General features: G+C 33.5%; 1 protein-coding gene and 1 long non-coding RNA gene across 2 annotated transcripts in view; both read left to right on the top strand.

Moving 5' to 3' along the window:
- The window catches only part of LOC117240709, a 61,627-nt gene extending 47,167 nt beyond the window's left edge, over nt 1-14,460 (top strand). The window contains exon 3 of the long non-coding RNA XR_004494778.1: nt 14,360-14,460. This is a non-coding gene — a long non-coding RNA (uncharacterized LOC117240709). The remainder of the gene's footprint in view (nt 1-14,359) is intronic.
- LOC117240664 (leishmanolysin-like peptidase) overlaps nt 1-24,865 on the top strand; it is a 211,653-nt gene that overhangs the window by 53,387 nt on the left and 133,401 nt on the right. The window lies entirely within an intron of this gene.

Genomic DNA, 24,865 nt, shown 5'->3' on the forward strand with positions numbered 1-24,865 from the left:
CTGCATTAAATAATTTAGAAATATATTTACAAAATAATTTTTATACCTTTCTTGGAATTGTTTTTCGTTTTAATCCAACACTGTTCTTTCCAACGACATTTCTTTTATATTAAATACAATATTATTTCTTTCTTTGAATGTTTCAAGTAGCAAATAGAAATACAAACATTGAATTAATAAATTCAACAAACAAATTTCAAATAGCGAATATCTTAAAAGACGCTATATTAGAAAGAAGAAAAACTGGAAATATCTGGATTAACTAAATAATAATGAACATAGGATGAATTATTATTCTACTTGTTTGAATTTGTTAAATGTTTAATATTTAGTGTTCGTACCATACGGCATACAATTTTACTCAAATCATCATGCTTCTTCCTCCCATTTAACAACTTGTCGCTATTGTGCTCATCTTAAGTCATGGTAGTGTAATAACTCTAGCCATCAAGCTCATCTAAATTGAACTTCTTTTCACTCGTAAAGATAACACTCCTTCATTTTTCTTCCATTGAATATGCTCACGAATAAATTGCAGACGAAGCTCATTGTGTTGCTCCGTTAAAGGTTGCTTCAATTTCCTGCTCTTAATATTTTTAGCTTTCTGTAGAACGCATTTAATATTTTTAATACTTTTTAGTCTTAGCACATTCTTTTTATGCTCCACTATATCTTTGAAGTTTAAAGTCAAGAATATGACCAACGCTACGAACATCAATATGTTTGAACCTAATTAATTAGTATGTAAATGCTTATATAAATACAACGACGTATGAATACATTTTCATAGCCAGTGCATATTTTGCTTCAATTTATAAGTCATAGATAAAATTGCACTGGTTGGTGAAATACACGTTGTACAAAACCATCTGTGAAAAATCAGATGAAGCTTACGATACAAGGAATACAGATGTCCTGAACAACTAGTTACACAAGATCGAATGGTCATATGAACCAGAAAGATATGTCGTTCAAGATTATAAATGTAAAATCAGAGAAAGATACGTCACGCAAGATTGTAGATTAAAGGATCAAGGGAATATGTTGCGCAAGATTGTATATTAAAGAAGCAAAAAAGAAACACATCACAGTAGCATAGAATGAATGAATTTTGTTTTGAAAAATTGTTACTGCGTCCAGTCAAGTGCTTATTTATAGACCGCGGATGTTCATGCATTTATGTGAATTTTGCAGCAACGGAAACGCGAAGAACACATGTAATATGCAAGAATACATGAAATATACAAACTAAAGAGCTGTTTTTAATGTAGATGAAATAAATCTCTGCATAAGTTCCCTATTTCTTTAATTATGTTTATAAAAATATGAGATTACACAACATCCTCAGTCTACTTGTGTATGTAATTTGGAACAGTCTATTAAACGTGTTTTTATACTTTATCGCGATAAATGAGAGGGTTGAGAAAGAGCGAAAGGGTATGTGACGTTCATAAGGCATTAATTACGATCGTAATAGCAACGGAGTCATTTATCATGAAAAAGAAAGGAGCAGAAGAAAGAAAAAAAGTGGAATGGAGATTAGATACTCATTCTTTGTAACTTTCTTCGTAAGATTCGTTTATATAAACATATTCCCAATAATGATAGGTACGTGTAGCACAGGAAATAAGATCTTCAGTTAACAGTATGTTATCATGGTTAGATTTTGCTACGATTAATCAAAAATCATAGGCGACTTACCATGACATTTTAACATTTAGGATTTAATACAATCGTAATGTCGCAACAGTCTGTATGTATAATTGTGCACAAGGATATTCCGTTAGATATGCTACTATTCTATTTGATACATTAATAATAATTAATCTCTATTACGGGCCAGATTATAATATTCACCAATTCAAATTTGCAGAGTATCAATATGTCGAGAATTGCACGTACGCCAATATACGCGTATGTATATATACGATGATCCATATTGATGACTATGATCAATAATTCCACGAAATTAAGATTTGAGATTAGCTTCCAAGGTAGCAAAATAATGTGCTTTGTTTGTTATTTTTTTTCATGCGAGGCCTTAAAAGTTTCAAGCTTACAATCATTATTTTAATGAAATTGTAATTCCTAAAGGTACGTACGATTTAATAATCATATGTCGTGAATGATTCGTTCAATTCGATATTTTTGAAATTGTTTCAAAAACATGTTTCAACCTGAGTAATCCAATTGATCGCGCCGGAATATGAATATTATAATTAACTTTTATATAATAGATATAATTCTCTATTGTATTCACGCAACTCTGACGATCCTTTAGAAATCAGCTTAAGCTCCGTACGCATGCCAAAAGTCATTAATTTAAGCAGTATACATAATTATTCATGGGTTGTATCGTCCAACTACTATCGTGGTAACTTTGTGCAAGCTCATTTAACTTTGCTTAGCTATGAATTCACTTGGATTATAGCTCATTCAACTCATTGTTAAAAATCTGTAGATGTGATATATATATATTTACATATGTACAGGGTGTCTCAGTAACTCTGTTACGAAACGATATCTCCGCCAATTTTCGAAGAGACAAATTTTTTTCCTCTATTTTCCTTTTAAACAGAACCTTATATTTTGTTAGAAACCAATCGATGCGTTTTTACATTTTCTGTACAAAAGTATTAAGATATTTCTGTCTGCTTAGATTCCATTTCTTTAATTTGCACGTATGCATATTATCCGCAGTATCATTTTTATAACTATTAAAACCATGGATACTTGATGCTGTACATATAAATAATCGTAATAAAATCAATAATTATGAATTATTATAATACGTTTGTACGTTGACGGTCTGATAATTTAATAAGCAAAATATGAATATTAAAAGTGTGACGGCGTCTACGACAGAATTTACGAACTAAGAGTTCGTAACAGAGTTAAACAGAGTTCTATGTATCTTCAATCACTATATTACATGCATGTCGTATCATAGAATCTTTGATCGAAACTGCAATTTACCTGACCTACTTTATGGAAGGAATGCTCTGAAACAAAGTTTGTTCCTTGACGTATGTATATGCCACAAAACTGTAAACATGTTATGTTAATTTTCTATAGATATTTAAAAAATTTACAAAAGAATCTATATAAATTTTGTGCATTTTTTATCACTAGATATTTTCTATCTTTATAAAACACGCACAGTAACAACGCTTCAATATGGTAATAAGCATATTCAAAATAGAAATGGATCTATTCAGTATAGAAGTTCAAACTGTATCGTCCTTCGTTTCGTTCCTTCTTGTTTCTCCGCTTCTATCTATTTGAGAAAACATTAACGTTCCATTTTACACAAGGGAAAGATATCTCCGGAGTGTCATTTTGCTCTGAAGGAACGTTTTCAGGATGCACTTTTACAAGATCGCTTTATCATCGGTAACTCGTAAAGTTTAGTCGGTTCTCCAACGTATTTCAGTGTCATCGCTGAAAATCTTTGTTTAACACGCGCTAGAAATTGAAGAAAAGAATACCGAATATCGACAAAGTAAAGGAAAAATTACATTTATTCGTGCTATAGATACTTATCAATGTTCCTTGAAATTTATTGATGGAAATATAGAATTTTGAAGTTAGAATTAATATTATATATTACAATTAATACAATTAATACTTCGTTTGTATTTAAATCAAGAAGATAGTACTTGAATGGTATAAACAACGAGGCTGACTGTAAAGAAACAAAGTCTTTTTACACACTGTTTCTGAAACATGAAAATACTACTGGAACTCAAACCGAAGAAGATTTAAAGCGGATAATATTTTCCCGTAAACAGCGTTTGTTCATTTTACCTGACAAAATGCTATTGCTATTTACATTTCAACGAATATGCAGAAAGTAATACATATATCTAAATTTGTACAGCACCGAAGTAATTTGTTCGTCTCTTTCATCTCTTTCGTTTGGAAGTATAGGTAACGTAAAGTATGATTGATTGCCGCACTCTTGGAAAGCTACTATAAATTTAATACTCCTGCATATATCCGAAAAATGCATGTTATTTTTATAATGGCAAAAATCCATTATGTTCATGACGCTTCTGTTTTTAAATCGTTTTAAAAAAATGGATAAAGATATGACGCATTATTTACTTATTCATGTTTTACGTAGTGGATTTATCAGCTATCTTTAAAAGATTTATATCATTGGATATGAGCTGTGGCAGTTTGTTCCCTGATTCAATTATGTTATAATAAAATAGTTTCATTTAATCACCAAGTTACAGAAAAATTAAAAAATCAACAAACGTGAATTGAGTATATTTTTGCATAAGTCTTTTAGTTTATATTTACAAAGAGCTATAATTTGATATTTGTTTATCGTTAAGAAGAAGTGTTAATCTTAACTTGTAATAACTTCTTTTTTACACTTTTATCGTGTTTAGTTTATGTGCTACAAATGGAGAGTTTCTGAAGTTAAGAAATTAATTTTCCTGCAATTAAGAAATTATGTTACGACGTGCTTTCATGCATACTTTCGTGTTGATCCAATGATATCGAATTAATCAATGTGGTCACTTATATGTACATATTACTTACGCGAGTCAAAATAATTTTTTTTTATTATTTAATTTGTACTTTACAATTTATCCAGCTGGACATTTGGTAAATTTTTCTAATTTAATTGCTAAATAACATGTGGATAGCTACACCCAGCGGGATACCATCTTCGAGTTTGACTATTTTATTTCTTTAGTGAGGTCAGTGGGGTGTTTTTCTTTTTAGTCTTTTTTCTAGGAGAGTTTTGCTCGCTTCAGCAGCTGGTTTGGATGTGTTGCCGTTCTTTCCTTGTATTTTTCTGCGTACCTGCCGATTTCTTCTTTGACCGTTGGTATTTTTAACTCTTTGCGTATATCCTCGTTTCTGAAATACCATGGAGCGTTGACTATTGTTCCCAGTATTTCCGATTGTAACGACTCTACTTTATTTATGTGGTTCATTGCAATACCCATAGCGGCATTCCGTACTTCCAAATTGGTTTTATTATCGTTTTGTAGATTTTTGGTTTATTTTCTATGCTAAGTTTAAAGTTTCTTCTTTTTCTCCGTATTTTGTCTATAATTGATTTAGTATGTTGTTTCCATGTAAGTTATATGCCTAAGCGGAGTCCTAGGTATTTAAGTTGCCTTGTTTGTGTTATATGCATGCCATTCAATTGGATATTTGGTGGTTATTGTTCTCTTAGTGTAAATATAATATGGTTGAGTCAATATTATTACTCTGAAACTATACTAGAAAGATTAATTCCATGAGAATTGGAATTATGAAATTGAAAATTGCGATCAATATTCATTTTATGTATTTTTTTAATGTATCCTTTTACTGAATGATATTATACATGGTATAAAAAGCTTTAGTTATATTTGTATGTAGAAAATATTTGCTTTACAACTATAACGACAGAAATACTAGCTTCTATTAAGATGTTATATTGTAACGTCTGTAAAAATAGGATTTCATGTAACTTCTAAAATTGTATTGAACAAATACGTTGAAATATTACATATAAATATTAAACTCATTAAATACTTCAAAGCGAAGTCAATCACTGATAGTCATCTCCAATATTGATAGATGCCACGTGATAAATCAAAGCCTTGATTGAAGTTTCTGGAAGTAGCGTTTTGAAACCAGCGGAAGATCCATCAGTTTGCTGGTTTCTAGTTATACTTGTTTCGTTACAAATCAAAGGTTAGATCGAAACTCCGTCACTAAGCGTCAGTTTCGATGCTGAAAATCGATCGACGAGCATGCTGTTCCGTCTTTTGTGTACACAGAGAGCAAGATGAAAATTATAACTTGTTTTAGACAAGCGGAACAAAAAATATATAGGGGAAAAAAACCCGAGAGGATGAAAAAGAGTTTCAAGAGTTTCACGGTCGGCGTAGATACGTGAAATATTTTTGCTTGGGGGTATTTTTCGAGTTGAAACAGAATTTTTGACACGACTCGTGCATGAAAAACCGTCGAAAAGGTCGATAGAAGCCAGACAGGCTAAGAGTCAACTCTTCAGACTCCATAGCCACTTGAGTGAGCATCAGAGAGCAGTGAATTCGTAGAACGGACGAGATTCTTTCTTTTTAGGATGGTTTTATCGTCGAAAATAAATGACCTGAATTTACACAGTAAATCTGTTCAATATCCAATATATTACTCACGCTCATTACCTTACATTCCAACGATTTGTCGATTTCTGCGAAATATAAAACGTGTTTATAAATGATGTACCAACGTGAATTAAAACCAGGACAATTTCATTCTACACGTAGCACGAATCATTGTTCAGATTTCGAAATTTCGGAATAACATATGTAGAAACATTAACATAGGTAGAAAATGAATTTTTAAGAATCGTACGTTATCATGTTTAAGAATCATGCACTATGTAACAGACCTCGTTTCTACATTACAATTATTATTCAGGGCACTTTCAGAATTACCAAAGTTTATGACGCAGACATGTAATCTGTTATTTTTAAGACTGCTGCATACAAAGAAGAAGTATACTGTTAGATTTACAATCCAGAGGAACGGCGAACGAACTTAATAACCATATAATTAGGGTCACGTCGTCGCCTGCTCAATAACGAACGACGCCTGCCGTGTTATAACCTTGCTCGTATAACGAACGACGTTGGTGATGGGCCTACACATAACACGTGAGTCACAGCTCTCGAATGTAAATGCACATATGCTGAGATACTCTTGATTGCGGGACAAACTATATTAAAATTAACAGCTGAATTAGACGCCAAAAGTGGACAATCACAGTTTTTTAAATTGCGGTTGCGTGATCAAGATGTTTTTCAAAGCTTAGACTATACCAGTTAGATTAATTTTTAGAGATAATTGTACTATTATAACTCGAAGCTTGGTAAAAAAAGAACGAAGTTTTAAATTGATACAATTCTTTTATAATTAACCCAGTTACGTGACTATCACTGGTCATGCAAAAATATCACTTCGCTAATTACGATATAGGTACTCGTGTACACAGATATTACTACATGTCAGATAAATGACAATTTGCCCTAGATTGTCCAAATTATTATTAAATATATAGACTACCATAATATGTGGCAGTCACATAAATTGATCAAAAATGTTTCAAGCAAAGTAGAAACATCTCTCTGTAGTCATTTTCGACCATCGAATTGTCCGGTTTGAAAACATCAAATTTATAATACGGTGGTGCATGTAGCACATATTGGAAAAGATACAAAAGCGTAATGCAAAAGAGTGCAAATAATCAGCAAGTATCTATACAGCATCTTGGTAATTAATAAATTTTGTTATCAGACTGCACGCTCCTTACTCTTCTCAATTTTAGTTTAGTAAAAATATGAAAAATGTCGATGGTTTCCAGTAGCCTTAATGCGATGCAAACACTGCATACAGTTGAATTTTGTTACTGTCCAAATGTTTTTGACAGTATAATATTTTTTATGTTATCTGTATAATATCTTTCTCGCTCTTTCTTCATATTCCGTCATTTTCTCGACTTCGTCTTTCTTCTTCATTATCGTGTCTGTTTAGTCATCCGTTTAATTATCCACGTCACCGTGGTCGCACGACTTTCTCCTACCTTTCAACAGAACTTCAATCATATTCGCGACCTGGTTGCTTCTTACTGATCTTACGCGCACGAGATAAGTAAATTGGGCTTATCAAGCGAGATGTATCTGACGTTTGTAATTAAATGAAAATTACGTTGAAATTATTCGGAACGGAACATGTAAAATGAGATATCCAGAATGGTTCCCATGTTATTATAGATAAGAAAAAATGCTTCCTACGAAAGCTTTCCAACTATTAAATTTCCCGCGGGCGCCACTGCAAATTTATATTGTAAACGTGCGTATATTCCAGAGATACGTTGCTCTAGTAAAAATATACTAGATTATGTACAGTAATACGTATCACAAGTGATTTAAATATAAATAAAATGAAGATAAGAGCGGAGATGTAAAAGTTGCTAAAATAATCTGCCTGCATTTGCATTTAAAAATACTCGCGAATAAAAGTGTTCATAAAGATTATACAGAACAGAGTAAGAATGATTAAAAATCACTCGCTTTCTTATATCTGTATTAACATACATGTCCTGCAGATACTTTAGGAAAATTGTGCTTCAGATTTCTTTCAAACTTTACCGATATAATTATCACTTTTAAGTATCGTATACATATTAAATCAATGTACGAATTTCCTCCAGAAAAATTGTAACACTAATGAAAAACGTAAATCGTAATCGCAGTAACGTCGTTCGTTCGTTCGTACCCCTATACTGTAATACAGTTAGTATAGAATTCTTAAGAAACAGATGATAATCATGATGACCTAGCCTTTCTTATGAATTGTAACATATTCATAAAAGATTCCTATAACTGTTGGAATAGTTTGGCGAGTTTCTTTCGTCGAGAAGATGATGTGGATGGACGATGAATTTTGACAGAGACAGAGGACGGAAGAAGCGTGGAAGAGAGTAGAGCGTGGGTGGGAAGATTCTTCGTTCACGGCCGAGCGACAACGTGAATCATTTTCCCTTAAAGCTCCCTTTGCCTCGGGCAGTCTTCCGTTCCGAAAGCAATTTGCCCTGCCGAGCGTTGCGCCACGTATACCTTGGTGGGTCCAACGGACTGGCAAAAAAAGGATTCAGGCTCGTTACGTCTCTCGGATGAGGTAAATTCAGGGTGCAAAGGGCGGGAGGGGAAAAAACAAGCCAGAAATTCTCTTTCGAGCTAACCGCGAAACAGGGGTCCCAGTTTCCATTAGTCGGTCTCGGGGCTGTGTGGACAGCGTTCCGCCGTTGCGACTTTCTTTCAATTGAAAGGATAAAGTAATCCACTTGACCACAATTTACCGATTGTCATTTTTCTGTTACCTTCGTTTTTCAACGACCTGGCCAACCATTCTCGAAACGTGAAAGGAGGACACGTAAGGGAACAATGGCTAATGCGAGACATTGTGAAGTTTTGTCTCCTCGCGTTCGCCTGTCGAATATCGCGCATCGCGTATTTGTCATTCTGATAAATGGATTGTTGTTTGAATGCGGATTTGAAAACACGAAAACGAAGAGACTAGATGTAATCTGCAAGAAATAGAGGACCAGAGTTCGCAACGTGTATTAAAGTCATGGTTGTACTTCAATCCTTGTAATTCTTAGGAAAGCTATGCTCGCGCATCCACGTGTATGATTTCGTCAACTGTTCCTTATTTCTGATAGCTTAAAGTTGTTTTTAGCTGTGTAATGTACAGAATTATTACATCGACGAGTTATCTGCAATTTTTCAAATTTAGAAATTTTGTGTTTCGTCAAATGTCACTGTCTACCTGATTTGTTAGCACCGAAAAGTCTCGGACAGAAAACAGCGTTATATTGACGAAAGTAACGCAATCGCAATAATACGGTAATATCGGAATCACGATGCAGCAAAGCGATTCTCGTTCCACTTTCGTCATCCTCGTCGCTGAAACTCGGTGGTTTCTCGGTCGGTGCTCGTTGTTCGAGACCAATCGTCGATCGACTCGAAATCTTTGGTTAAGTTACGCTCTCCTCCTCCATAAATAAAGAAAAGAATATCTTGAAAGGATCGACGCCCGTGACTTCATCCAGGGAAAGTCTGGGCTTAAAAACTGTTCCTTTCTTATTCCTTCGTCTCTCTTCCTTTGGCTGAGTCGTTGTCTTCGGTTCTTTCTTCAAATTAATCGCGACTCTCTTGAGACTGCTCTCGAGGGAAGGTAACTTCGCCGAACTGAACTTGCATTTATCGGTTTTACGTACTTGCCGCTCTTTCCTTTCCTACCCGTTCTCCTTTTTTTTACATAATAACAAGAAGGGAAAGGAACTCCCGAGGGGCGCGTCCTTGTGCCAACGCGACGAAAACGTCTCAAATCGAACGAACCAATTTTTCCTCGATCACTCTCGATACTTGGAACATAGAAATTGACACTGTGATGACTGAACGAACAGTCACGAAGGTAATTTTCCGATCAAGAATTTTAGTAAGTATGGTTCAGCTATTTACTTCGTTATTTTAATGGGTGAATATATCGTCGATCAGCTTGTAATAATTAAAATTTCTTAATTTTAGAAGGAGATGATGAGTATCGTTCTTAGCCTGTAGTTTCTCATTGATTCGTATATTTTATTAACATTCGTGTACTATTATTACAAAGATATCGAAGAAAAAATCAATACACACTATGAATACACACTTCGAACATGTAATAATTGTTCAGAATTCTACTGAATATTAAGATTTATCAATATAATGAATAATTAACTGTTTGTTCGTACAACGCACATGATATATCCATAAATGATTTTTACAAATGTCCTAATACTTCCGTGAGCAACTATACATTGTATGTTGTGAACTAATAGTTAATAGTTACGTAGAGCTAGTCAAGCGTCACTGCTTGTCATACTGTTAAAACACGTACATACAACTGTATACATAAATATGTCACAATTGCGTGCGTGGTTAAAGCGTGCGTGTTCTTTGAATATACTGAACTCCGGTGAGAACGACTTATCGTGATCTACAGTGCGGTTCTTCTAAACCGGTTGAATCGAGGAATGGAAAAATATTGTGAATTACGAATTATTAACGGGGCTGTAGTTTAAAGGTTACACAGCGTAACAAATAGATTGATAAAAACGTAGCCGAGTCAAAAGATCGACCCAGAGTAATATTCCTTAGAAGCACCAGCCTTCGTGCATTCCACGATTTTCCAGAATCATCGGTATTCTACAACTAACTGTACAAAGGAAGATACTGAAATGGAGAATTAAATACATCCACAGATGACGCAAGTATCGTGAACAGTTTCTTTTATTTCGAATAATCGTGCTTGATACAGATTATTATGTTATTCGAATTTTGATTTTAATTAGTACATAATTAGGAAAGTAATTAAGCCATCTATAGATCTTCTATTTTCTAATTCATCGTATAGGTTCTTTTAAAAATCGATTATATCATGTACATGTTTTCAAGGATTAAAGTTAATCAATTTAAAATTAATTTTCCTTTATTGATTCTTAATTCTATGATTACAAAAATACCAGATTAAGAAATGACCCGGTTTACAGGTTAAGATAACGAACTAAAAAGTAAACGAACAAAATGAACCGGTTTTACCTTTAGGACAAGTTAATAAATTAAATTTAGGTTAATTTCATTTTACGTCTTTCGCTAACCGTTTTAATGCAAATACATTTTGACATGAAATTTTACGAATTTATTGTACTTTACTTTATCAATTGTTCCATTTTCATGACACACTTGACGAACACGAATAAGTGGATGTACCTCATTTTTGGATATGTCGATGAATCTGTTTTATTACATTTCTACATTTACTATTAGAAACTCATACTTCCTCATGTTCTTTCAGACGGCGACATTTTCTAGGTTCTATCGAAATTATTTCCATAGAACTTGGCAAAGGAAGATGCCGAGTCATAGCCTTGAATTTTACGTACATGAACTTGTTTATTTTTAAATTCTTTGATCCGCCGTCTTTCTTGATACGCGAAGACGTTTCTTCGATGGTACGTATCATCATGGTATGTGTTTACATTGCGGCCCACCATGATGCAAATTTACGCGCTATTTTAACTTTATTAAATCCACAATTTGTTATACGATTTGAAAGTTTTTGTATTCTTGGCAGGTTTCTGAGTAGTAAAAGTACCTTCATTTAATGTTTGAGATCTGTTAATATTATTGTATTGTTACAAGTGTTTTGATTATGGGTGACCATAATATTATGAATTGGATTTGGATTGGTTTAGTTATTTAATTTTAGAGAATTTTTCTTTACAAGGAGAACAAATTTTCTCGGAATTTTATCATTGGCCATTTCAATTTTTAATCGGCGTTATCGAAATTATACGGTCTTTACGACGAGTATAATCTCGTGTTGCAGCTATTTTTTCTGACCTTTCAAAGTAATTTCTCAGAGTCAAAGGAAGATGGTATTATACGTTGTGACATACTATGCTAAAATATTTTGCTGACCGACTGCTTCAATGCTGTTAAATGTAACTTTACCGATCCTTCTTGTTACGTACAATTATTCAACGTACATTCAATATTCAACTTTTGAAATGTAACTTGCGTAGAATTTATTTAAAATAGTAATGCAATGGAATTTTAAAATATTATTGTTGTAAAAATCAGGAATAAAATTTATTTTATGCGACGCGTGTATCAATGCAATAACGCCCTTGCAAATGATAAAACGCGTGTGATGTGCATTATAAAAATGATTGCGGTCTGAATGTATAATCATTTATTACTCGGTAATAAAGTAGGACATCCATTACATTGTGACAAATGCAACATACTTGATGGATGATGCACATGTTATCGATTACAGCATGTGCATTGGAACGAGTACTACTACTTTAACTTTGATTAATTAAAGTATTGTCTATTTTCAACGAAAGCATGGAATCAATTTGAAGATTGTTCTTCTCAATAACTTAAGCTTGATATTTTGTCTTGTTAATTTCTAATGTAATTTAATGTAACATTCTTGACAGAATGAAAATCGGAGAGATAAATAATTCTATGTAATTGTCAGTTGTGTTAAGCCGGATATTTCGATTCCGTTTTAACATAATTTCTGTTCAGTGGAACAGATCAATGATAATTGAGACAGTGACAAACTATTAATTATTTATATAATACATATAACGTAGGATACTTCACGGGTTTACGTCAATGTATAGGCATAAAGTTCACTTTCCTAAGTTGCAAATTTGTTGTCATCTAAAATATTTCGAAGGCGATAAAACTGATATTCTCTGCTGAAACTACTCTTTGTGTAACTTTTCTCCGTTTACATAAACAATAAATTTCAACAGTATGAACAGATTTAGGGGAAATCTTTTCTGAATTTCCAAGTAAGCACAAGTATATTCCTGTGTACGAACCACGATGGATTTCACTGGCATTATTGTATTTTCTTTTAGAGAAACGATACTTCGCGAATTTTATAATTTTTCTTCAAATATTTGTACGCATTGTTCTGAAATGTTACTATGTAAACATTCTTGTATCCTGCAACGTGGTTCGGTTCAAACAGTGTTCTTTGTATTCCGCGTTAGATGTCTAACATTTAGAATTTTTACGCGTGCATGTTCTTGAAATTAATTTACTTTTAGATGCATATAATTAGACTGGTGAATTTTGTACATTTATGAGATTTTTTGAAGATGCTAAAGTACGTTACAATGCATATATCTATAATAAATGAAATAATATCTTCGAATTTGATAACATCTCTTATTGAGAAGATTAATCTTATCTTTCTTATCTTTTGATCGCTACAATTAATAGTTTCGCTCAATTAATTTTGATGCTTTCATCATCTGGCAGAGTGCAACTGTTGTAATTTCCAGACGAAAGCCGTGACCTCTTCGAGAAAGTGTTTCGTTTCTCCAACATCGTAACTCTTTTTTTTATGAACTACATATGTATAGTGTGCGTCTTCAGAATGTAATTATTCGACTGGTATTATTTTGTGTAACGTTGATACGATTTACTTATCTCGCGTACTTATCTTATTAAAGTACTTTAACACTTATACCGTTTCCCGATACTTCCGAAAGAAATATTATTTATTATCCAATTATCGTATTATCCTGGTGAAGTATTATTTATTCTTCCAGATATTATTCGAGGAAAATATTACTGAGTTTTCAATATATATATCACAGTGGATTTTTACGTAGTTTTTAATTGTTTTTGTTCCCTCTAACAGAATTTTGTGCACTTTGTTGGTATTCTATTATAGCCAACCGTAGGTACATACACATATAACTCAATCTAGTGCATCGCTCACATTCCTAACTCGGTATGCAGTAAAGCAAATTCGTTGCATGGTAACAAAGAATTATGGTCATGAGAAAAAGACAATTATTAGCAAAACTAATATATGGACTCCGACACATCTATATATACAAGATATTGTATCATACATCTTACTAATATTTACTAATATAATAAATTATTTTTTAAGCACTTTATCAGCTACTATTGTAGGAAAATGGTATAGTGCTAGTAGCTTTGGTAAGGGTATGATTGTTACAATATCATTTTATGTTTCATCAATCTATGTTTACACAATCACTATTCGTCACTAACTTCGTTACAACGGTTCTTTTAAAAATACGCTGTCAACAGTCCATGACAACGTTGACAACGCACACCCGATATCTCTCAGGCAATCCGTCCAGGATACTACACTATACTACATTCCTACACTATTATTATATTAATACTATACTAGTCTTAGTTAATAACATCGACATATTTATGTGTTTCAGGTACGTAACACGTTTTGTGCAGTATACGCCATAGATGGAACACAATCGACTTTCCCGTTAAATAGTTCCATACTCGTATGTATAACCATTTGATAAGTATAAACACGGTAGTATAAAATATTTCATAAAATTATTGATTGTAGATTACGTACATTCTGTGCAATTTCGCACTTTCAAATTTTTTACAAAGTATAAGAAGCATAAGAATCTGCTCTCTAATCATCGCTTAATATATATACATAATCGTATAGTATCATTTTTAGCATATAAGGAATCCGCTTACACCTAGAAATCGGTTGTTTGCATCTATAGTTTTTGAATATGGTTGAGCCCAAAATAAGAATAAATGATGCTCGTAATCAGGAAACTGTTCAATCGCAGATTGATTTCTTGAGATATTCATAGAATTTCTAAAGGTTGATTTTTAATAAATCATACTGCAACCTGGACGATGATGCGGATATTGCGAATGAATCGTTTGACATTTACTAGTAGAGAATGCCTTATAGATTATTGCAATTGTTTGAGTAACGTTACAACTCTGGCGATAACGTATGGCTTCGATTCCTCCTCCGTTCGAAGCTTTCAATGAGACCTAATTCGCCTCGTATCTCGTTGAGGATATTGACCTGTTTACGCAACGCTTCGATTCGTTCACGAAGACGCATTTTCCTATCAGAGCTTCGTCTTACGACTAGTATTTGTCTGTCATTTTTCCAGTGATAATTTACGCTTTTTTCTTATTTCTTATTTCAACATTTCTCTTTCTGTAATTACTTATGAAAAAAAAATATTCCCAAATCTCAGCTACGTATTTCCAGACATCTTAGTCCGATCTTCATAAATTCGGTTACAAGCGATAAACAGCTGTAAACAATTTCGTTGTTCTACCTTTTCAAGAGAAATTGAACAGTCTGCAGCAACAGGGAAGCGGAAATCGAACAGTTTGCAACAAAGCGTGAATTTATTGCACGTTTGAAAAGCTGCTTGAGTTTTAATTGGTTTTACTCAAATCGCCGCACAGTAGAGTTATTTCTTTATTGCAGCGGTGCTTTCAATTGCCATTGCGTATAACGACGTAGATCGCTAATCTAATACATACGTCGAAGCACAAAAGCGTTGTCAACGAGCATACAACGAAGCCCGAGAATATTCTATTGTACGTTCTATTGAAAGGTCGCAGGCTTTAACGCAATGTCGGGAACTTTTGATTTCGAAAATGGCGGTAAGGGACCCAACGCTGGCGAATAACAGGAAGGATAGGAAGGGAGAAACAGCAACATTGATTGCGTTCGCGCCTTTATGCTGGTTCGCGTGTATTGGCACAGCTTCTGCGTAGCGTCAAAGCGGTAACCGTGTGACGCCTAGCTTGTTACTCGATTCACGGTTCACCTTGCGTTAGCTTTGTGGAAGAAATCCTCCTCTAACAAAATTCAATATCCACCAAGTGGTGTGCGAACTCGTGTCGCAGAAGGCTAGATTCGTCAAGCTGCCATGCGTCACTTTCTGATGTAACATTCTTTCCTTCTCGGAAAACTCTTTTCCAGAGTTCCTATAATTCGGAAACTTTCTACGCAATGTTAACAGCGACGATATCACAGCGCGATATGCGGTAGACGAAGATGGAAATAATTGTTGTTTGATGTCAATTTTATTATTCCATTAAATCATCAGTCTGTAAATATGTAATATAAATGTAAATGATAATTCCCTTCAAAAGAGGATTAGTAAAGATAGTTTGTACATCGAAATCTGATTCACTTGAGACTTAGCACATTCGTTCATTATATATTCTTCTTTGTTAATTCTTGTTAAATAGTGTTACATACGGAGAATTAGATATGGAGAAGTTGAGCGAACATATGTATAATTTAAATTTCCGATGTAAAAATGTCTTTCTTTCTTTAAAGAGCAGTTTAACAATATGATAATCTTGCCAGGCTCGGTTAAATCACCGGTTTCAAAATTTTAATTTAAAATGGTACATTCATTGTTATTTCTTTTGTTCATCTAACTTTATGTAAATTCTTATACTATCTGATTAATCAATTTCTCAATCTTTGTTAATAGAAGAATTTACGTAAAGTTATTAAAAAAAGATCATCCTTTAATTTTGATTGTTCTGTGTCAAGAAGGTATTGTGTTACATTGCTGTATAATTTTTTTCTACTATAAACTGCTACAATGGATGTTCTTTGTTTTTTCAATAAAATCTAGCCGTAATCGCGATTCGATTGAAGAGCGAATTTCTCTTTTATTCCACAAAAATGTGTAAAGTTACACAAAAACTCCGTTCATCGCTAAATGCACAAAAACTGACGAAATGGAAGGCAGGATAAATGGTTTCTGCATGATATTTACGAAAAAATGGAGAGATTGTTCCCGGCATTGGCACTATTTGGTTAAACATCACCGTGTATGGTTAGACAAAAAAAGAAAATGATATTTAAACGGAGCCAGGAAGTAGAGAAAATATTAAAACAAACGTATCAGGTTTCAGGAAAACTGCAGATTATATATATTTTTTGATCCTTGTCCCGAATTCTCATTTAAATGCCGCACCGTGAGAACATTGGCTGTGCACCTGGCCTGCGAACGCGCGTACCTGGTCTGCGAACGTGCGAACGTAGCCAGCGAATTTTGATCTTTTTCCCCGAATGCTCATTCAAACGTCGCACTGCGGAACGTAGTAAATATTAAATCCTTATTTTCAGTGTTTAATTGCTTTATCGCATTTACATGGAAAGCTTAATTGTGAAAATTTTAATTAGGTTTTTATTATATTTCTTGGGCTAATACTTTTTTTATTATCATTCAACTCTTATTTACCTTCGCCTATGCAGATATTATGGTAAAAGTGCAGTTTCACTTTGGAAGATTGAAAATGTTTAATATAAAGTAATACAAGGTATAATTTTTAATCTACTAGAAAGCTAAGCCCCTGTTTCATAATTTTTGTACCAGCTCCTTGATTATTTCTTGTAATTTGCAACATCCAGTGTTACACGTTGTAATGGCGCATTTAGACCAACCAAGCAAATGCTCGTTTTTTGTTGACTTTAGTAGAATTTAGTAAAATTTTCTAAAATACAGTGTGTATATATATAACAAATACAATGATGTATAAATATCTTTGGTAGCCGCTGTATATTAAATGCAGATAAAAAGCGATTGTGCGTGTGCCTGTAAAAGCTTAAATTTATAATAAAAAAGAACGTTTAATAAACTATTAACTGAGAAACAGGGTATAACACAATTCCTACCATCGTATAAATTGTATGATCGTGCCGCTCCATAAGCGCAGATAAAAGATGATGAAAAAAGTAGTTTTGCGCTTCGCTTGTCCCCTGTATGAAAGACCTTTACCCTTGTACACTGAGTGTTCAAAATGCCTAGCTGCGATTCTGTTCACATTACACGCAACGTACGCTCTCAATCCCTTTGATGTCCTCCAGGATAGCGATTTCAAATGAATCGGTTTTTCTTTGCTATAGACCGTAACATTCACTCCATAGCCAGATCTCAAAACGCATCAATTACCTTGCGGTTTTTTGCAACACGGCATAAAGAAATGTATATTTACTGGAGAGATTTATACGTGGTATAAGAACAAAAATTATTATTACTTTAATTAACCCTTTGGTATGTGTTTCTTTCAATCGTATAATAATAAAGTATATTGAAATTACTAATTTATGTGACACAAAATAGGAAGATAATTGTTAAATATTCGCTTTTTATTTTTCCTTCTTTATTTGTATTTTCTTTTATCTGAGAATGGGTTTTGTAGCTAAATGGCTGTAACATGCGTGCGTGTTACCCGTAGCTTTGAATACTATAGACGAAATTACTAGTACAGGTATCTATTAAAATATTGCATTCTTAATTTGTAATTGGTTACTTACGGTTTCGATCTTATGTATTTCTTATTATATAAATTTCAGTACAAATCGAAATTACTTGAACGCCGATTTTGTTCGATGAAAATATTTCACATTATGTAAATTTCGTTAGAAGTTGAAATTATTTCAACGTTTTCGTGTTCGATTATAATATTCTTTTATAATATTCCCGTTTACTTACAGGTGCTCTGTCCCATAGCATAATAAATCTACTCTGCCCCTTTTCTCTTTACTTTCCGCTTTCTCCTGGGAGAGTCTCAGTCTCTGCCTTCTAATACAAATTTTCTCTCCATTCCATACTCACTCTTCTTTTCGTTCTCTTAATATCACTCAATCCCAATATACCTCCCCACTTGTCGTTTTAATGGACCATTTGCTGAGAAGGACATTTCGCTCCGTTTAAACGCATTTTCCCCGTCTACTTCGTTGCGATTGTCTTTCCCATATTTCCCAACGAGAATTCATTTTTAAAAAATTCAATTGAAGTTAGATATGTAATCGCTTGTTTCTCTAGCTTATTATGCAATAGTATTTCTTCTACTGAACACCCTCTGGAATTTTCTGTTGAAATATATATATATACACGATCGATTTATTTTAGAAGAAAAATAGTAGATTGATATTTAATGTAAATTAAGTGCGTACGAGTTAAAAATGAATAACAAATTTAAGTGGCATAGATATAGAATAATATATGCGAGGAATAAAATCAGCTCGTACTTCGTGTACGTTTATTGTATTTTTGATCAGCTTTTTAAATATATACGATACATATAAGAAGTCATGTTAACAGTACAATCTATTACTCTGAAAGTAGAAACTTATATACAAATCTGGTCATAAATATTCAAAACAGAGTCGGAATAGAATTAACGGAAAACAGATAGTTGGAATAGAGCTAACTCGTAATTGATTTGTCGTTATTAATGTTTAATCTGTGATTTCGAAATGCTCAGGCTGATGAATTTAATTCAATCAGGAAACAAGTTCGCTCTGTATTACATGAATAAGCAAAGAAGAAGAATTTTAGTCGCGTTGTATCATTTAAAATTCAATCTTATACTTTGCTCTTCGCTTCTTGTAATTTGCTCTCTATATTTCATTTACTTTTGCCTCACGGATTGATACAGTTTAAAGTTGAAGCGAATAAACTGCCAGCAACGATACCGTGATATTGATTATAGCCCGCGGTTATCTCAAAATCTACTATCGTGTACATAAATTTTGGGAAACGTGGCCGAAGCCAGAGGGACATTGTTGCGGCGATAAGGCGGATACGATTATAAAAATGAAATTGCCGGAGTGTGACAGTGCTAAGTTCTGGATTTAGATTCTATCGTACGTGCGGTAGAAACGCGACCCGTTTCTATAATGTAACAATATGATGCATGTGCTTTCCTAGCTCTTAGGCTAACCGGGTCGTGCGGTATGAGTTATGAACGCTGGTGGGACTGTGGCGACCCTGGAAGAACCGAGGAATGGTATCCGGCGTGTTTAACATCCGAAAGAGCTTCGAGAGTAGGTACCTGCAGTCTTACCGTAGTTCAAGAGAATCTTTGCCCGTTGCTGAATTAATATATCGTCGGGGCGTGACGTTAAGTTCGCTTTTCTAGCTACTGCCTTCCGGCCTCTGCTAATTTCTCGTTAATTAACGACCAACATTCCGGTGATTATCGTATCTCATTCTCCCTACGACGAAAAATAACTTTCGATTATTACGATATTCTGTAAGTGGACATTATTATATAATTGGAGATGTTATGGAATTTGTAGAATTTATCAGGATATTTGATTATTGGCGAAGAGATTTGGTTCTAATAAATTCTTTCTGACAAGGTTAATTAAGATTAGCAGTTCGTATTATTAATCGGTTGTAGTTAGCTTGAAATTCTATCGAAATTTGATAATATACGTATATTAGAGTTAGAAAATTAAAACCATTTCTCAATGGAGGAGGAAATTCTCAGTTTTACTAAAATATATAAAGAGATCATCAAGGAGACGAAAATACTTATTTTAAAAAGAGAGTTAGGAAATTGATATTGTGATATAATAGTCTAGAAGAATATTTGATAAAGTAATAAACGTATGCAGTTCCATAATTACAGCAGAATAACGTACAGAAATTACAATAAGCTGCAATAATCGTTTATTTGACAAAAATTGAAATAACGTTATAAGACGTTTGTTACGCTCCTTGTTGCGCTATATTTTATTCCATGTACTGCCCTATTCAAAAAGTTATTTCAAGTAAGCCTTATGTTCGTTTATGGCAACTTCTTTAAGTATTTAGCGTGTCTATGTTTTTTTCGGCCCTCTCACGACTTGGAAATGACTTCTTGATCTTTCTAAAAAGTACCACGAAATTGAAGTGATATGCTAAAAGAAGCGTATGAAGAGAATGCTGTGAAGCCAACAACCATTTACAAATGGATGGCGAGTAAGAAGAAGGAAGAGAAAATGTGGAAGATGATACTCGCGGAGGTCGACCTTTCACGTCGCAAATGAAAGCTTTGAACGTGTTCATGAACTTGTGTTATCAAATCAGTGATTCACTGTCCGGATAATCACCGAAGAGCTTAGTATCGGTCGTATAGAAAGTTTAATATTAAAAAATAATTTATCAATGCGAGAACTTGTTGCTAACATTAGCTCACAGTTTGCTGATGGCATTCTACGAATTTCTTGAACAAAGTGTACTATACACACTAATTGGTTTATAAATTACCGCATTTAAGTAGATGCAGCGTTCTGCACTTGCTAAAGGGTATTTTTCATTAACAAATTCATTTCTCATTATTATATTTCTCACAAAATACCATAGAGTTCTTTTCCATTGGAAACATTTCGTGCAATCGTTGCTTGTTAGCTGATGGCTTCCCAGCTCTCTAAAAAAGTGATTACATATCAAAAGCATGATTTTCATAGGCTACAAAGCAAATACTACTTAATAGTATTTTCTGTTTTTGATCGCCTCGTTTCTACGTTCTTTATCAGTTTTTCCAATTTATACGAACGACCGTGTTTTCTTTCTCGAGTTTCTGCGAAATGCGCGAAAGCATCATGAATATTTCACAAAAGTGGTAGGTCTGTAGAAACGGTGAGGCTAGGTGGGTGGGAATTGATCTCTCGTCACGAATATTAAAATATCGAAAAGAGGTAAATGAAAGGGTGAACTGCGGTGACGATCGCTTATGTTCCGTACAAACAACGGAAGAATCAGAAGACGAAATGAAAAATTTAAGAACAAAAGGAAATGGGACGATAAGTTGAATAATAGAAAAATGTGATCCATATTCCAGGCAACGCGATAGTCGCTTGCTTGATACGATTATTTTAATCAACTTATTGAAAAAATATTTTTTATACTCATCCAATCGATTTTACATGGACATTAACAGTTTTAACCTAAAGTTTTGCTAAATATGTAGTGGTTTATGTGTAGAGGGCGGTTGGTCGGTGAGGTTTAATGGACGAGATCGCTCGTTGTTGAAACCGTCAAATATATTTAAAATGATAAATTAGTATACAGATAATACTCGCAATGACGCTCGTACTAATCGATTCGCTAAGGCAGCGTATAAGTCGTAAAATAGGATCGCTAATGACTCGTTAATTAGATCGCTGATAATTCGTTGATAACTGGTTGATAACTGATCGAAAACTGACTGTAACTCATTTTCTTGCGATCGTGTCCACTTATTTATACTGCTCGGGAGAGAGTCGGAAAATTCAAATTCGTCTTTGTTCGACGGTTGCACGTGGCGGCGACATTATTTTACTCAGAGTTTATTTAATCTTACATAACGTGTATTCTAACGATCTTGATACTTCGAGGAAAAACAACAACATGATTTGAATTGACCTCACGTGCCGCTATAAATACATAGTTTCCTTTCTCTATTCGTCTATATTTTACCGATATAACAAATTTAATCATCAGGTAAAAACCAGCTGAATTTTACATATTCATTACAGAAGATAGGAACATATGTGGCGGCACTCGACCACGGACACAAAGCGTTATACCTTCAAAGCGTAAGGCCGACAGGCCTAATGTACCATCGATATCTCTACGGTTCTTTCGCCGAATATTCGGAAGAATGCATACGCGGCAACCGTCGCGGACTTCTAATAAACGCGCGCGTAGTGGGGATATCGAGGATCAAACGCAATTAGAGAAACAGTTATTGACTCTTGATAGTTCAGTGTTAATCGTTGTTTGTTATTAATCGTTGTTAATCGTTAATCGTGGTTAATCGTTATTTGTTGTTAATTGTTAAAAGTTTAATAAACGTCATTATTGAAAATCAAGAGTATTTCTTGTGGACACCTTCATCGACGATCACCTCACATATTTAATTTTCTATAATTTGTCTATTATTATATTTATTTATCATTATATATTTTTTATATTATTATATTTATTTATCATTTGCTAAGCAATTATTATATTTATTTATCATTTGCTAAGCAATTATTATATTTATTTATCATTTTCTAATATATTTTCTAGCAAAGAAATGATCGATTTATTATTAAGTTATAAATTTCGCATGAAGAACCTCATAAAAATCATAGAACTGTAAATAGCTTCATTGTGCTAATAAGGATTTCACATTAATCGCTGTACGGTCACAAACGAAATCTTGTCTGAAGTCTAGTTTTTTATATTTTTAACCGAGAGGACATGGTTTTACTCATGCAATTTTTTATGGATGTTACGTTGATGCGTATAAAACGTTTTATAAAATGAATCTGCGACCGCACATATACGGTCTTTTTTCAATACCACATATATGCGCAATATTTAATCAAAATAATTTTCACGTGACAGCGCATCTCCTAATGATAAATTTATTTTATTTATTTCACTGAAATTATTTTATCGTTAAACATATAAAAAATATCAGCGGAGGATGTGTCATTCGAAATCATGAATTTCATTTAGTTTATTCACGATGATGTGTTGCATCTTAATCACGTAGCGAGACAGTTCTTGAATAAACTACATGACAAAAATAGCTGTTATTCGAAAACAATTTTCAATTATTATAAATGTATCTATATTAATCGATGCGATATTCAACGTTAATTAACCATTTTTATTATTATTATATGTTTATTAATTAACCAATTAAACATGCTTAACCAGTAACTGACGTTTAACTTAAAAATTGGCAAGAATAAAACAGGACAAAAAATCTCCTGCAAGTACGTTATATTAAAAGTAAAAGGAAGAAATGCGAGGTCATTATCGAAGAGAGAAGTAGGTCATGTAATCACGAAAACGCAGTTAGAATGCTTTGTGCAGAGAGGGAACGATTCATTGCGGAAAGTAAGAAGGATTCTCCGAATATTCGAAGACGACGACAGCTAAGGGAGTGCGAGACATAGCTGCTTAGACAGTCTGAGCATCATCCTGATTCTATTAAGATGGCGGCCTACTGGGCTTATGCTTCTCCAGTCAACTCTCAAGCATACATATATTCTATTTACTATGCAGAGCACCTAATAGAGGTGATAGATATCTTACATGGTCTATTTCCAAATCTACACCACAGCCGCGCAAGCAGGATATTATAAGGATGTTCATTAAGGATTGTTATTTCTTGCCTCATATTAAATTCTATCACTATACTTAAATAAATGGGACGATCGATCGTGTTCCCAATACGAAAAATAAAACCGGCGCAAACACCGATCCATTTGGATTAATTAATTTTTTATTATGCTTCTGATCAATATAGTAGTCTGCGTACATATCTTAATTCAGTTTAGAACAGATAAATTTACTTTCGTCGATAAGAATGTCTTTTTCTTTTATTCAATAAATATGCAAAATGCAACGCTACTTTAATTCATTAATCTGTGAATCGAAGTTTGACTATTGGTCCTTTTTCCATTTCAACGATTTACTTACTTTACTTTAGCCTTTTTTAAAATATTATTTTACAGTATAGGGAATTTTTACCGCCAGATCATGCTCCAGTAACAATTTTTCTTGTATAGAAGACAACTTTAAAAACTTCGTTCTTAGGTCTTCCTTCTTCAGATGGTGTAGTCTTGGGATTTTATCGAAGAATATTGTTTCTTCTTTAAACACAGATTCTTTATAAATCTAGAAGAAACATTAGCGGTGATAATTTTTCTAGACCCAAGGAGCAAACAATGAACAGGCACGAACCTAATTTCAGTGAGAGTCTGTGAAGTGTCAAGGACTAGCCACGTAATTAAGGTATTGCATAGGATAAATTATATCCTTTCGTCGGATTCCAAGTGACATTCAAGTAGAAACAGCTTTAAAACTAATTTTAGAAAATGTGTAGATAATTGAACTTGCTATTTTTTGGTCCTACTATACGTTTGTTTCATTGACGCAAAAATTACGACCAATTTGTAAGACGTAATCTTCCCCAATTTTCAGATCCAAACAAGATTGTGATAATTCTTGCAATTCTTAACTTTCGTTAAAAGATATGTTTAACTACGGCAAACACATATCACAGTCAATGTATATTTTCTCAATCAATAGGCTGTTATTACATTTACATGTAGATTGGAATTATATCAGAAAGCAATTCAATAAATATAATAGAAAGGA

This window comes from Bombus vosnesenskii, unplaced genomic scaffold, assembly GCF_011952255.1.
Source record: "Bombus vosnesenskii isolate JDL3184/JDL3185 unplaced genomic scaffold, Bvos_JDL3184-5_v1.1 scf7180000013264, whole genome shotgun sequence".
Taxonomy (NCBI): domain Eukaryota; kingdom Metazoa; phylum Arthropoda; class Insecta; order Hymenoptera; family Apidae; genus Bombus; species Bombus vosnesenskii.